The sequence below is a fragment of the Macrotis lagotis genome, chromosome 6, assembly GCF_037893015.1.
Source record: "Macrotis lagotis isolate mMagLag1 chromosome 6, bilby.v1.9.chrom.fasta, whole genome shotgun sequence".
Taxonomy (NCBI): Eukaryota; Metazoa; Chordata; class Mammalia; order Peramelemorphia; family Peramelidae; genus Macrotis; species Macrotis lagotis.
The window spans coordinates 100,660,350-100,673,901 of record NC_133663.1 but is presented as its reverse complement, the minus strand read 5'-3'; the positions used below and the strand labels follow the sequence as shown (position 1 = coordinate 100,673,901).

The following is a 13,552-nucleotide window of genomic DNA, read 5'->3' as shown; positions in this document are numbered from 1 at the left end:
TCTAAACTTTAGTGAATCTTCCTATAATTATGTCATGAAAAGATTTTAAAATGATATCCAATTTTAACTGTTATTGAACAATATTTAAATGGCATGGACATTCCCTCAATTTCCAAGTTCTTGCCACCAGAATAGAATTGCCCCAGATATTCTTGTTCATATAGGTGCTTTTCCTTTTTTGTTGGTTTTTATCTCTTTTGGAATATAAACCTAGTTGTGGCATTGCTAGGTCAATGAATAAGCATAGTTTTATACCCTTTAGGCATAGTTTCAAATTGCTCTACAGAATAGTTGAATCATTAACAACTCCATCAACAATGCATTGTTATCTCATTTTCCCCACATTCCCTCCAACACTCATCATTTTCCTTTCCTTTACTTATAGTCCTATTAATAGATGTGAGATATTATGTCACAATTTCTTCAATCAAAAGTGAGTTGAATATTAATATGTGACTAAAAATAACATCCATAACCTTATCTGAAAACTGTTCATATCTTTCGATCATTCATCAATTGGGGAATGATTCATTTTTTTTTTTTTTGCAAATTTGACTCAGTTCTCTGTAATTTTAAGAAGGGAGACCTTCATCAGAAAATCTTGCTTCAAATTTTCTTCTCTACTACTATTATAATTTCCATGTATCCTATTCTTCCCCTCACTTGTTTATTCTATTCTATCTCCTTTCAACCTGTCCCTTCTAAAAAAAGTTTTTTGCTTCTGACTATCCCCTCTCACAAAATGCCCTCCCTTCTATCACCTTCTCTTCTCTTGTCCTCTTTTCCTCCACCTTTCCTGTAGAATAAGGTAGATTTCTAAAACCAATTGAGTTTCATTGTTATTCCACTTTGTGCTAATTTTGAGGAGAATAATGTTGACCTAATTCCCCTCAGTTCTTTCTTCTTCCTTTCCATTGTAAAAGATATTTCTTGCTTCTTTTATGTGAGATAATTTACACCATTTCACCTCTCCCTTTCCTTTTTTCCCAGTATGTTCCTCTCTCATCCTTAATTTTGTGTTTTAGATATAATCCCTTCATATTCAACTCACATCTGTGTATTCTCTCTATACACATATATACATATACATGCAAAACACACAACTTCTGACTGCCTAATGAAAAAGTTCTCCTGAATTACCTGTTTCATCTTTCCATGTAGGAATGAAAATGAATCAACATCATTAAGTCCTTTATTATTTCCCTTTACTGTCTACCTTACTCTGATTCTCTTAAATTTTGTATTTGGAAGTCAAAATCTTGTTTAGCTTCAATCTTCTCATCAACAATACTTGAAAGTCCCCTATTTCCTTGAATATACATCTTCCCTCTTGAAAGAGCATACTCAGTTTTGTGAAGTAGTTGATTTTTAGTTGTGATCCAAACTCTTTTGCCTCCAGGACTATCCCATTCCAAGTCTTACAGTCCTTTAAACTAGAAACTGCCAAATCTTGTGTCATCCTGACTGTAACTCCATGATATTTAAATTGTTTCATTCTGACTAGTTGCTATATTTCCTCTTCAGCCTGGGAACTCTGTAATTTAATTATAATATTCCTGGGAGTTTTCATTATGGGTTCTCTTTCAAAAGGTGTATTTTTCAGTTTCCATTTTATCTCTGTGTCTGGGTCTGCACTAATATGACCCATGATAGATCACGTTCCTCTCTGACTCTGATGCAACAGACCTTCCTGATGACCTTCCAAGTTGTCTTGGCCTAGAAAATTGTTTCATTCCAACTTTTTATGGATTCCAATGCTGTAGAATTTGTTTAAAGTAAATAATTAAAGGTATTTGAAAAAAATAAAAGTATTTGGAGAGATTTGGTGAAGAGTTCAAGGGAGTCCCTGCCTTTACTCTGCCATCTTGGTTCCACCTCCATTGTTTTAGTACTCATCCTATCTAGATTTGATTACAGTAATTAGTGTTCATGTGACCTCTTCTAACAACAACAACAAAGAAACATGCTTGCATTTACCTTTTTAGTCCTCAAAGTGTCTGGTCAAAATACTTACTAAATAATAAGGGTTCAAATGTTATTGAATTAAATTGAATTGAATTGAACAAGTATAGTAATTGAGGTAGTGTGACCCAGTAGACAGAGTTCCAGCTTTGGAAGAGCTTTCTATATTAAGAGTATTGAATTTTGAGGACAACACTCTATCTATTACTCATTTATTCATTGTTCCTGGACTATACCCAACTGAGTACATATTGCTACTTATCAGATAACATGTCCTTCCCTTCACACCATACTCTCACATACATGTACAAGTAAGAACTTTCTAATGATAACCATCATTGTATAACCATCTGTGTTTAGCAATATGTTCCTCCTAAATGTGTCTTAAACTGTTCAAAAATGTAAAGTGGAAATCAACACATTCAACAATGTTTTTAGAATGGATTGGATCCTAATTGATTCAGTTAATAGATAATGTTTAATATTTCATTCAAAGTAAACAATACCTACTTTAGTTTTAAAAGATAAGAAACTGGGGAAGAAGATTATTGCAGAGTCAGTGTTTCCTTAATTGTACCAGGAGACTCAGATACCATGTGTATGCCTTTGTGACCTCTCTATTAACAGCTTAAGCAAAGCTACAGAAAAGAAGGGAAAGATATAACTTTAAAAAATGGACAAAAGAAGGAAATTGAACAAGAAATACCATTACTGGTAATAGGAAGTACAAAAGATGTAATCAACATCTAACTTTTTTTTTTGGTGTTCAGTAATCAGGGATAAATTGACCCTCAAATAAAATACTTTTGTTACTGCTATGCTTTTCTGGATCACTTCTTCTAAAGAGATCATGGAAGCCTTTATTCTTTTCTCTGGGCAATATGGTAGGTCTCCTGTAAGGCATAAAAAATAATCATATATATATATATATGTATATATATATATATATATATATATACACATATATATGTATATATATATGTATGTATATATACATATATATGTATGTATGTATGTATGAAATGACTCATTCTTTCTATTATAGGTAGCATAATTTATGAACATTATCAAAAGAAAGAGATGTCAATTCAACAATATTTCAAAACGTGATGCTTATCTTTGAATAAAACCAAAGAGAAATAACTTAGAAGAACAGCAAATGGACAATGAATAAATGAACAATAGAAAAGCAATGAATTGGGATACTAGAACATAATTAAATTTCAAATACTGGAAGATTAAAATGTAAGAAATTGTAAAGAGAAAAATCAGAAATTACCATAATGTACATATAAATATGTGTATATATATATTATATGTGTATACATAAATCTAAAATGGAAAATATAACCAGAAATATAGTTATGAATGGATGCAAACAATTAATGAGGACAAAACAAGAGGGAAAAATTGCAAAGTTGTTATTGATGTAGTTATTTTGAAATATATTTTTTTGAAGTTCTTATGTGAAGCAGTGAACACTAAGAGTTATCATAGGCTTATGAACAGAGGCTATTTTATAGTTTTTTTTCTCAAAACACTGAATACTTTTATTTTTCAATTGATCTTCAGTAGAAACAAAAGTTATTTAATACATTTATATATTTATATATATATTTATATATTTATAGTATATATTTATATTTATATGTTTATAGTTCAGGGATATATTTATATTTAATATGTTTAAAGTTCAAGAATGTCTCTCTCTTCTATCCTCTCTCTCTCTCTCTCTCTCTCTCTCTCTCTCTCTCTCTCTCTCTCCTTTGCTTCTTGTTTTGATCTGGAATCACCATCAGGCAACTTATTCTTGAGATAAGTCCTCTTTGACAACCTGAACAAAAGTGTCCTTGTCAATGCCAGAAATCTTCAGCAACTCTGCCAGCCTCCCACTTCTTGCCATGATAGCAGGTAGTCTTTGGCAACCAAATGATATGATGTCAGGTTCCTGCACCATGGAAGCAGCCTCAATTTCTTTTCTGCCATCCTCATAACAATGGATTTTCATAGTTAGATTGTGGCTATAGGCTACCTAGACACTCTCAAGGATAAGTTTCTTATCCAGGAGCTTAATTATAAAGGTATTTAGCACTCAGATGTTGATCTTTTCTTTCTTCAGCAGCTCTGAAACTGAGAAGGCTTCATGGAGGTTCACTCCAGCTCCAATCACAGTCACCTGGCCATCCTTGCTCTTTAGGGCCTCCTTAGTCTGGCCATTCTGGAAGTTTTCATTGTTATTTTACATGACTGTATTTTCTGGACAACTGGTCCTTATGAAAACAAATCCTTTTTATTGGTAGCTAACTCTACTGCTTTCTTAGTGGTCCCAGCATCAGTTGGGTAAAAGACAGTCCCATTGAGGATATGCTAGGACATGACAAGATCTTCAAGGGCCATCTGAGCAGGACCATCTTCACTGATGGACACTCCAATGTGTGAGTCACACAGGTTGATACTACTGTTAGAAATGACTGCCAAAAGGATCTGGTTGAAGACCCTGGAGAAGAAGGCAGTGAACCTGCTGCAAAAAGGCAAAGGCCTGTCCAGTGTGGGACATTGACAGAGATGCTTATCATGTTCTGTTCATCAATGAAACACTCCATGAAGGGATTAAATGCTTCTTCTTAAAGAAATCTGAAAAGTTGGAATTTTTGGCTTCCCAATCCAGGAAAACCACACAATCACAGGGGTTTCCTGACTCAGCCAGGGTGATGCCATAGGTTTCAAAGGTATCTAGCTGGTCTCTAAGTTTGCAATTTGGGGGAGATGGTATTTGCATATTGGTGATATTAGCTGCAGAGACATCCTATTTGGGGAGAGTAGCTAGAATCTTTTCCTTGCTTTGGATTTTAACATAGATTTTTTGATGACTCGATGGCCATATTTTTGGCAGACTTCCCATGCCAAGATATCTTATCTTCCACACCTGAAATTCCTTTAATGACAGCCGATGGCTTATGCTTGCCCTGACCTTGCAGGCCTTGCAGAGCTCTTCCAGTGTGGCCATCCACAATGATTGCATTTCACCAAATGGTTTCACATAGCTTCTGGCAAGCTTGCACTTGGTGCTGTAGTGGGAAGGGTTGCTTTGGTCCAGCTGGTTAGTTGCAAAAAATGGCAACTAAGTTGTCCAACTTAGAGAATCCTGAAAAGGTCACAGCCTCCTACACCATACCTTCAGACATTTCCCTATTGCCCAGCAAACAATCTATTGTGATAACTAGCTTTGAAGAAGTCTAGCTCAAAACCCTTGACTCAGGAAGCCAATAGTCACATCTGTAATGGCTTGTTTAGGCTATCTAGATTGGAACAGAATTTCCTCACGTTCAATGGCTCAGTCTCTGGAAAGAAGTCAGCATCGGCCCATATTGCATAGAGGATGGGAAGTACATGACCTTTGGAGAGCACAAAGTGGTCATTGTTGGGGTCTGTGATGTCCTGAAGTTTGTACTTTATGGTATGGAAAAAGAACTTTTGTGATCTTGGACATACTACAGCATGATATGGGCTGTGGTGGTGACATGGATGGGATTGATGTGCAGTCAGTTGACAGTGTCCTTCAGGGCCTGCAGTTTCTGTTGGTCCAGTTTATGGAATCCTCCATGTCAACGCAAATTTGATGAGGAACCTGAGCTTATGGCAGAGGCTGCAGCAATGTGGTTAGAGAAGGGAGTTGGAAGAGGAAGGAGAAGGGAGAACTTCATTTTTTATGACATACATAGGCTAATAGGATAAGGAAATATTCATGATCAAAGCATGCTTTGATTTTGATAAAGCAAAAACACTCTCAGTTTATTATACTGGACAAGATCAAGATATGAAGAGGTATTGTTAGGTAAATAGATTGGTTGAACTCAAAATCTGGTAGGGAAATTTCTAGGTCTTTTTTTTTAATCCCTGGGATATGTTCTTAGTCCAATGCTATTCAACATTTTTTCTCTCCACAATTTACATAATAATATAGACTGTATATGTAGCCAATTTGCTAAAAATGAAAAAAAAAATTGGAAGGGCTAGCTAAGATAGAGACATTATGCATTGGTGAAAACATGAAGTTAGGAAAGAGCAAGTTTGTAATATTGCCTTGGAAAAAAAAATATGTATCATGATAATTGTTTTCTCTGAACTGTTTATTTTTCTCCATTTTGGTTGTATGAAGATATCCAATTTCTAAACCATACCAGAAACTTGGAATTCTATCATAAATCAGCCCTACATGTAAATTCAAAATGCTGAAAAGATACAAAGGAAAAGAGAGAGATGTCACAGAATTCTTAGTCACTAGATGTTTTAAGGTTAGATACAGGAAAGAAGAATTTTTTGCCTTTTCAGGTTTATCTGTGAGCTTGCTCTGCACTGCATAAGCAGTGATAAGAAAGAGTAAATGGGTACTGATAGTGAACAGACAATAACAACAACAAAAAAAGCAGTAGGAATGAGTGATGGTTTGAGGAACCAAAATCAGGGTTCAATACCATTTCCATTATTATTGTTTTTTTACTTGTGTGGCATTGGAAAAGTAATTTAAAGTTTCTTAGTCTCAGGTTTATAGATATAAAAGTAGATTGGTTAACATCCCTAAAACTCTATATCTCTTTTATTGATTTTATTTTTTTATAACCATGTTATGAAACTTTTTCAATATTCATCCATATGCCTATGCATATTTTTAAGTAGCAAAATTTCTTTCCATCCTTCCTTCCCAAACCTGCTCCCCTCAATGGCTAACAGTCAGGGTAATATTGTACATACACATTTGTGTAAAATATCTTCACAGATTACTCATTTTGGGGATGAAGAATTAGGATTAAAGGCAAGAAATACATAAGAAATGTTTATTTAAGAAGTGAATGTAGTCTTCATCAGATTCTGAAGGATTTTTGTTTTGTTTTTCTTCCTCTAGGTGGGGATAGCATTGTCCATAGCCAGTATAATAGGGTTGTCCCAGTTCTCTGAACTGCTGAGAGAAGCTGCTTCCTTCAGGGTTTATCAACTCACAATGTTGTTGTTGATATGTAAATGGTTCTCTTGGTTCTGCTCCCTTCACTCAGCATCAGATTCTGTAATTCATTCTAAGCTTCTCTAGAGTATTACCATTTATGGTGTCTTACAGAACAATATTATTCCATAATATTAATGTACTATAACTTACTTGACTATTCCCAAAATGATGGGCATCCCCTCAATTTCCAATTTTTTGCCACTACAAAAAGAACTGAGATAAATATTTTGGACCATGTGGGACTTTTACAATTTTTTTTATGATTTTTGTCTGTATATAGGCTTAGAATTGGAATTGCTGGTCAAAAGGTAGAGCAGTTTTTTTTTGCTCTTTGGTCATAATTCCATAACACTCTCCAGAATGCTTGGATGAGTTCACAACTCCTCCAGCAGTGCACTAATATCCCAATCCTCCTACAACCTATCCAACCTTGATCATTTTCCCTCATCTTATTCAATTTAATAAGTGAGATAATACCTCAGAGCTGTTTTAATTTGCCTTTCTCTAATCATTTTTCTATATGATTATATATAGATTTAATTTCTTCATTTGAAAACTGTCTATTGATATCTTTTGACTATCAATTAGGGAATGACTTGCAAACTAATAAATTTAATGGAGTTCTCTCTATATTTTTAGAAATGAGACTTTATCAGAATTCCTAGTTGTGAAGATTGTGTCCCAACTTTCTGATTTCCTTCTAATTTTGGTAGCATTGATTTTTATTAGTGCAAAATTTTTTTAATTTAATATTGTCAAAATGATACATTTTACAGTTTATAATGTACTCTATTTCTTATTTGGTCATACATTTGTCCCCTTTCCATAGATCTGATAGATAGAGTAATTCTTGGTCTTTTCTATGGTGTCACTCTTTATGTCTAAATCCTATACTTATTTTGCCCTTATTTTGGTATAGGGTGTGAGATGTGAATCTATGCCTAGTTTTTCCCATACTATTTTCCAGTTTTCCCAACAATTTTTGTCAATAGTGAGTTCTTATCCAGAAACTATTATCTTTGGATTTATCAACCAGTGGGTTACTGTAGTCATTCACTTTCATTTCTTTTTTTTAAGGTTTTTGCAAGTCAATGGGGTTAAGTGGCTTGCCCAAGGCCACACAGCTAGGTAATTATTAAGTGTCTGAGGTCAGATTTGAACTCAGATACTCCTGACTCCAGGGCTGGTGCTCTATCCACTGCACCACCTAGCTGCCCCTACCTCTGTTTCTTTTGAATCCATCCTAATCCACTGATCCATTACTCTATTTCTTAACAGGGCAGGTTTTGATGAAAGCTGTTTTATAGTACAGCTTTAGATCAAGTAGAGCTAGGCTACTTTCCTTTAGATTTTTTTATCAGTTCCTTTGATGTAGTTGATCTTTTGTTACTCTAGATGATCTGGTTCTCTTTCTATGACCCTCTAATCCAATGAGACAAGTATAGATTTCTCTCTTATAAAGAGAAATTGCAGCCCATAACTGGAATTTCCAAACACTTCATTTTTGTATTCATTCACTGTATGCTGTTAGTCCAAGAACAGTAGGCAATAAACCTGTATTTCCTATATGGTTTATTCAGAAAGAGAAAAGACACACGAGTATCAACAGCCTGAATTCTGTGTTTCCTAAACTTTTTTTTTTTGCATTTAGCATAAACTTTATGTTGTTTGGGTTGTGACCTGAGTTTAAGAGAGGCGTTCTTCTACCAAATATTATTTATTCTTTTTTTTACTTTCAAAAAGAGTAATATACTATAAATAATATCCAAACAAGCTGAGCAGTTTATTTACTGGACCATCTCCTCAACAGAAGATCACTGCTCACAGTGCAGTTGGGGTTTTCTAATGGAAACCACAATTTCATAATAGCATAGATTTAGACCAAATTATAAATCTTGAAAACTTTAGCATATAGCCTTTGGAAGTAGCTATAACTAAAATTTTATTACCTTGTCATTATTCTGACCTTATTATGGTACTTGGATAATAACATAGTCCCCAACTTATAGTTGAGTGACTGATAAAAATTCAATCAGTACACTCTCAATTCATCTTGTTTTATTTGCATATATATACATCACTCCATTTTGTTGAACAGGATAGCATAAGAATATTTGGTCTTATTAAAATTGAAATACAAAAGCAAAAACAAAAAAGTACGATATCTACTGTAGTAATCTTATCAAATGAGATTAGCATGATTATTATTATAAATTAATTTATACTGAGTAACAGTGACCACTTATTGGGGATAAGATCAATGATTTTTCTGCAATTTACACTTTTCATAAGATGTCTAAAGCATCAATATGTGAAATTATTTGCCCAAGATCAGTCTATAGGAAAGGTAAGACTGGAACCTGGGACTTTCTATTGCTGAACACTAGTAATCTATCCACCATACTATTTTGTTTCTAGTTTTTGAACTGTAATACTGTATCTAAATTATCATATGCCTTCCCTTTAATTTCACCTTTTAAAACTCTGCCAATAACTAGTCAAATTTGTAATGAAGTTAAATAAGCTATTTTTTGCTTTTACTTTTTTTTGATATTTTATTTTTCCAAATATATGTTACAAAAGTTTTCCAATATTCATCCATAAGCCTATGTATATTTTTAAATTACAAAATTTCCTTCCACTCTCCCTTCCCAGTCCCTCCCTTCAATGATGAACAGTCAGATTAAAATTGTAGATACACATTTTCATTAAGCACGTTTACAGATTAATCATTTTCAGTATGAGGAATTAGGATTAAGGGAAAGAAATATGTCATATACTTTTTGAAAAGTGAATGCAATGTTCATCAGATTCTGAAAGATTTTGTTTTGTTTTCTTTTCTTCCTCTCAATGGGTATAGCATTGTCCATAGCCAGTTGAATAGGGTTGTCTAACTCTCTGAACTGCTGAGAGCAGCTGCTTCCATCAGGATTTATCATTTCACAATGTTGTTGTTAATGTGTTCATTGTTCTCTTGTGAACCTCTTTTCGTAATTTTAAAATATCAATCTTAACAGTCTTGTGATATCTTCATCTTTTGTTGGTCTATTTATCACTCCATCTTGAAAGAAGCTTAAGAGCTTAGAAGTATCATTAAATATTGCTTTCAGCAAAATACATTTCATTGGGTCTTAGTATCTTTGAACTTGTTGATGTAACATAAGTACTATTGAACCAGTCCCTTCAGCTTCAATTTCCTATTAACAAGCTTGGTGCTAAGTCCTGCCCAGGTTTAATGTCATTCTCCATGGTAGAGAAAAGAAGAAGCAACATTAGCATGAAGTAACTCAACCTGCCCATTTGGAACAAAAGAAAATCCATATTATATCATATTGTTCCTAACATAACTCAAATAGGTATGTGGGACAGCTAGGTGACTTTGGAGTCAGGAGGACTTGACTTCAAATCCAGCCTCAGACACCTGACAATCACTAGCTGACCTAGGACTGGTCACTTTACCATGATTTCCTTGCATTCAGGGCCATCTCCAGGCATTCTGATTAACATCTGGCCCCTGGACCCAGATGATATCTTTGTGATGATGAAGAGCAAATATCATTATCATCACTGTCATCATCAAAACAGATACATTATCTTTAGCACTGAGCAGAATCTGTTTCTTTTTGTCTCCACCCATTGGTATATATCCTTCTGTTTCTTACAGGACAGTATTTCCTATTGTGTACATCCTTGGTTAGGTTTTAAGAACATTTAACATTCCCTCCCCCCAAGTTTCCCTTCTTTTTTGTGTTTCTTCATATGACCCAAATTGTCTTACTCAGCCACTCACTTTCCTCTTCTTTGAGTATACTCCTTTTTTTCTCCTCTTATTTTTTATAACATCATATCAAAGTCAACTTTACCCACATCTTCTGTCTATATATACACCTCTTACTGCCCTAATAGATCAACACTTCCCAAGAGTTGTCAGTATAATTTTCTGGTGTATAGACTGAAATAGTTTAATCTTAATGAATAATGTTTTTTTCCCTTTCCATGTTTACTTTTTTTAAGCTTCACCTGAGACTTGTATTTGAAGATCACATTTTCTTTTTAACTCTGATCTTTGAATAATCTGAAAATTAACTATTTTATTGAATGCTTTTTCCCCCCTCAAAGATTATGTTTAATTTTGCTGAGAAGTTGATTCCTGGTTGTAATTAAAATTCCTTTGTCTTCCTGTATATAATATTCCAAACCCTTTGACCTTTTAATATAGAAGTCTTGATTGTGTAATTTTGACTGTGATTCCTTGATAATTGAATTACTTCTTACAAATGCTTATAGTATTTTCTCCTTGAGTTTTCATTTTGGGATGTATTTCAGGATGTGATTGATGGATTCTTTCAATGACTATTTTATCCTCTGATCCTAGAATATGATGGCAGTTTTTCTAGATAATTTCTTGAAAGATATTGTCTAGCCTTTTTTTTTATCATGACATTTAGGTAATCAATAACTTTTTTTACATCATTCTTTTATTTTTACTTTTAAATTTATTTTATTTTTAAATTTATTTCTCTCAGCTACATGCAAAAGCATGTTTCAACATTTAATTCCAAAACCTTGAGTACTTAATATTCTCCTTTCTTCCCACCCCATTTTCCACAGTGAGAAAGCAAATTACTTTAATCCAATAATTCATTTTTTAATTGGTAAAATCTTAAGATTTTGCATCAATATTAATTAGAGAGATTGGTCTATAATTTTATTTGTATGTTTTGGTTCTTCCTGGTTTAGGTATCAATGCCATGTTGATATCATAAAAGGAATTGTGTTCCTTAAATATTTGATAGAATTTACTTGTAATTCCATCTGGACCTAAAGACTTTTTCTTAAGGAGTTTATTGATGGCTTCTTCAATTTCTTTTTTTCTGAAATAGGATTTTTAAGTAATCTATTTCCTCTTCTGTTAATAATCCAATAATTCATAAATTTTCTCTCTTGAATTTATTTTTTTCAGGTCATTTTTCCCCCAATGAGGTGTTTTGTATTTTCTTCTTTTTTTCATTCTCTTCATTTTGTTTGACTGATTGCTGATATTTCATAGAGTCATTAATTTTCACTTGCTCAATTCTATTTTTAAAGGAATTATTTTCTTCACTCAAACTTTTGTACCTCCTTTTCCATTTATTCAATTCTACTTTTTTAAGGTGTTGTATTCTTTAGGGGACTCCCCCCCCATTTGCACATTTGAATTTTTCAAGAAATTTTTTTCCTCAGTCAATTTTTACCCTTCCTTTTTCTAAATTTTTTTTTAAGGCAATGGGGTTAAGTGACTTGCCCAAGGTCACACAGCTGGGTAAGTATTAATTGTCTGAGGCTGGATTTGAACTCAGGTACTCCTGACTCCAGGGCCCATGCTCTATCCACTGCCCCACTTAGCTGCCCTGCCCTTCCTTTTCCAACCTGCTGATTCTCTCTTGTGGCCCCTTCATTTCTTTTCCCAATTTTTCTTCTATATCTCTTATTTGATTTTCAAAATTCTTTTTGAATCCTTCCAAAAAGACTGGGACTTGAAACCACTTCCTATTGCCTTTTGAGACTTCATATGTAGTCATTTTGATCTTTTTCTCTTTAGAGTTTGTGTTTAGATCTTCTCCATCATCACAGTAGCTTTCTATGATCAGGGCTCTTTTCTGTTCCTTCCTCATTTTTTAAAGTTAGCTCTGACTTCCCAGGAGGCCATCTAAGCAAGGTTCCTTCCCCTTTCACCAAAGTGAGAAATTTCCTGGAGTACCTCCAAGTTCTCTTTGGCCAGAAAAATAGTTTTACTCCTTGTGCATTTTATCCTTCAAGAATTATCTTAGAAACTTGATTTAATTCTGTTTCTGAGGGAAACTAGTAAAAGTTCAGTCAACTCCTTCGCTCCTTGTCATCATCATTGCTTTCTATGATCAGTATTCTTTTTCTTATCCTTCCTCATTTTTTTTTTAAGTTGAGTTCTGCATCTACTAGAGTACTCTTCAAAGCATCTTGCACCGGGATCCAGGAATATAGTCACTGACATTGTCCTCTATGCTTGAGATTCTATCATCTTTCCACTAAACTGAAATTGCCTGGCCTATTTGGGACTCTTGTGCTAGGATTCCAGGGCTCACAATTTCCCTTCTACCTGGGAACTGAAGACCTCTCACATCTGGCCTGTTATGCCAATGTTCTGCTGACCTAAAGCTACAGGAGATTGGTTGCAAATATATCCTGTGAGTAAGCCCTTCCAGCTGGCTGGCCAGGAAGTCATCAAAACTGGGTTCCCCTTCCCTATTACCTCCATATGTCTGAAAATAGTTGTTAGATCATAAAAAATATTCAATTCAGTTTCATTCAAGACACTTCAATTAAATATTCTTTATGTAAAAACTACCATTGAAGGCCTTGAGAATACAAAGAAAAACACAAAACTACAAATTATTGGCTAATCAGTGACTTTTTCTTGTTGCAAGGTATTGTCTCTCCCAAATTTTCTAGTTGCTTTTTAAACTCCTTCCTTATTTCTTCAAGGAAATATTTCTGTGCTGGAGACCAGATCATATTCTCCTCAGAGTTTCTAGGTCTCTCTGAGGATCTTTTCCTTCCAAGAATTTTACT

General features: G+C 34.1%; 1 pseudogene; it reads right to left on the bottom strand.

The window, feature by feature from the left end:
• Window positions 1–3,766: 3,766 nt before the first annotated feature.
• Window positions 3,767–13,552, bottom strand: part of LOC141492165 (transketolase pseudogene) — a 91,878-nt pseudogene continuing 82,092 nt past the window's right edge.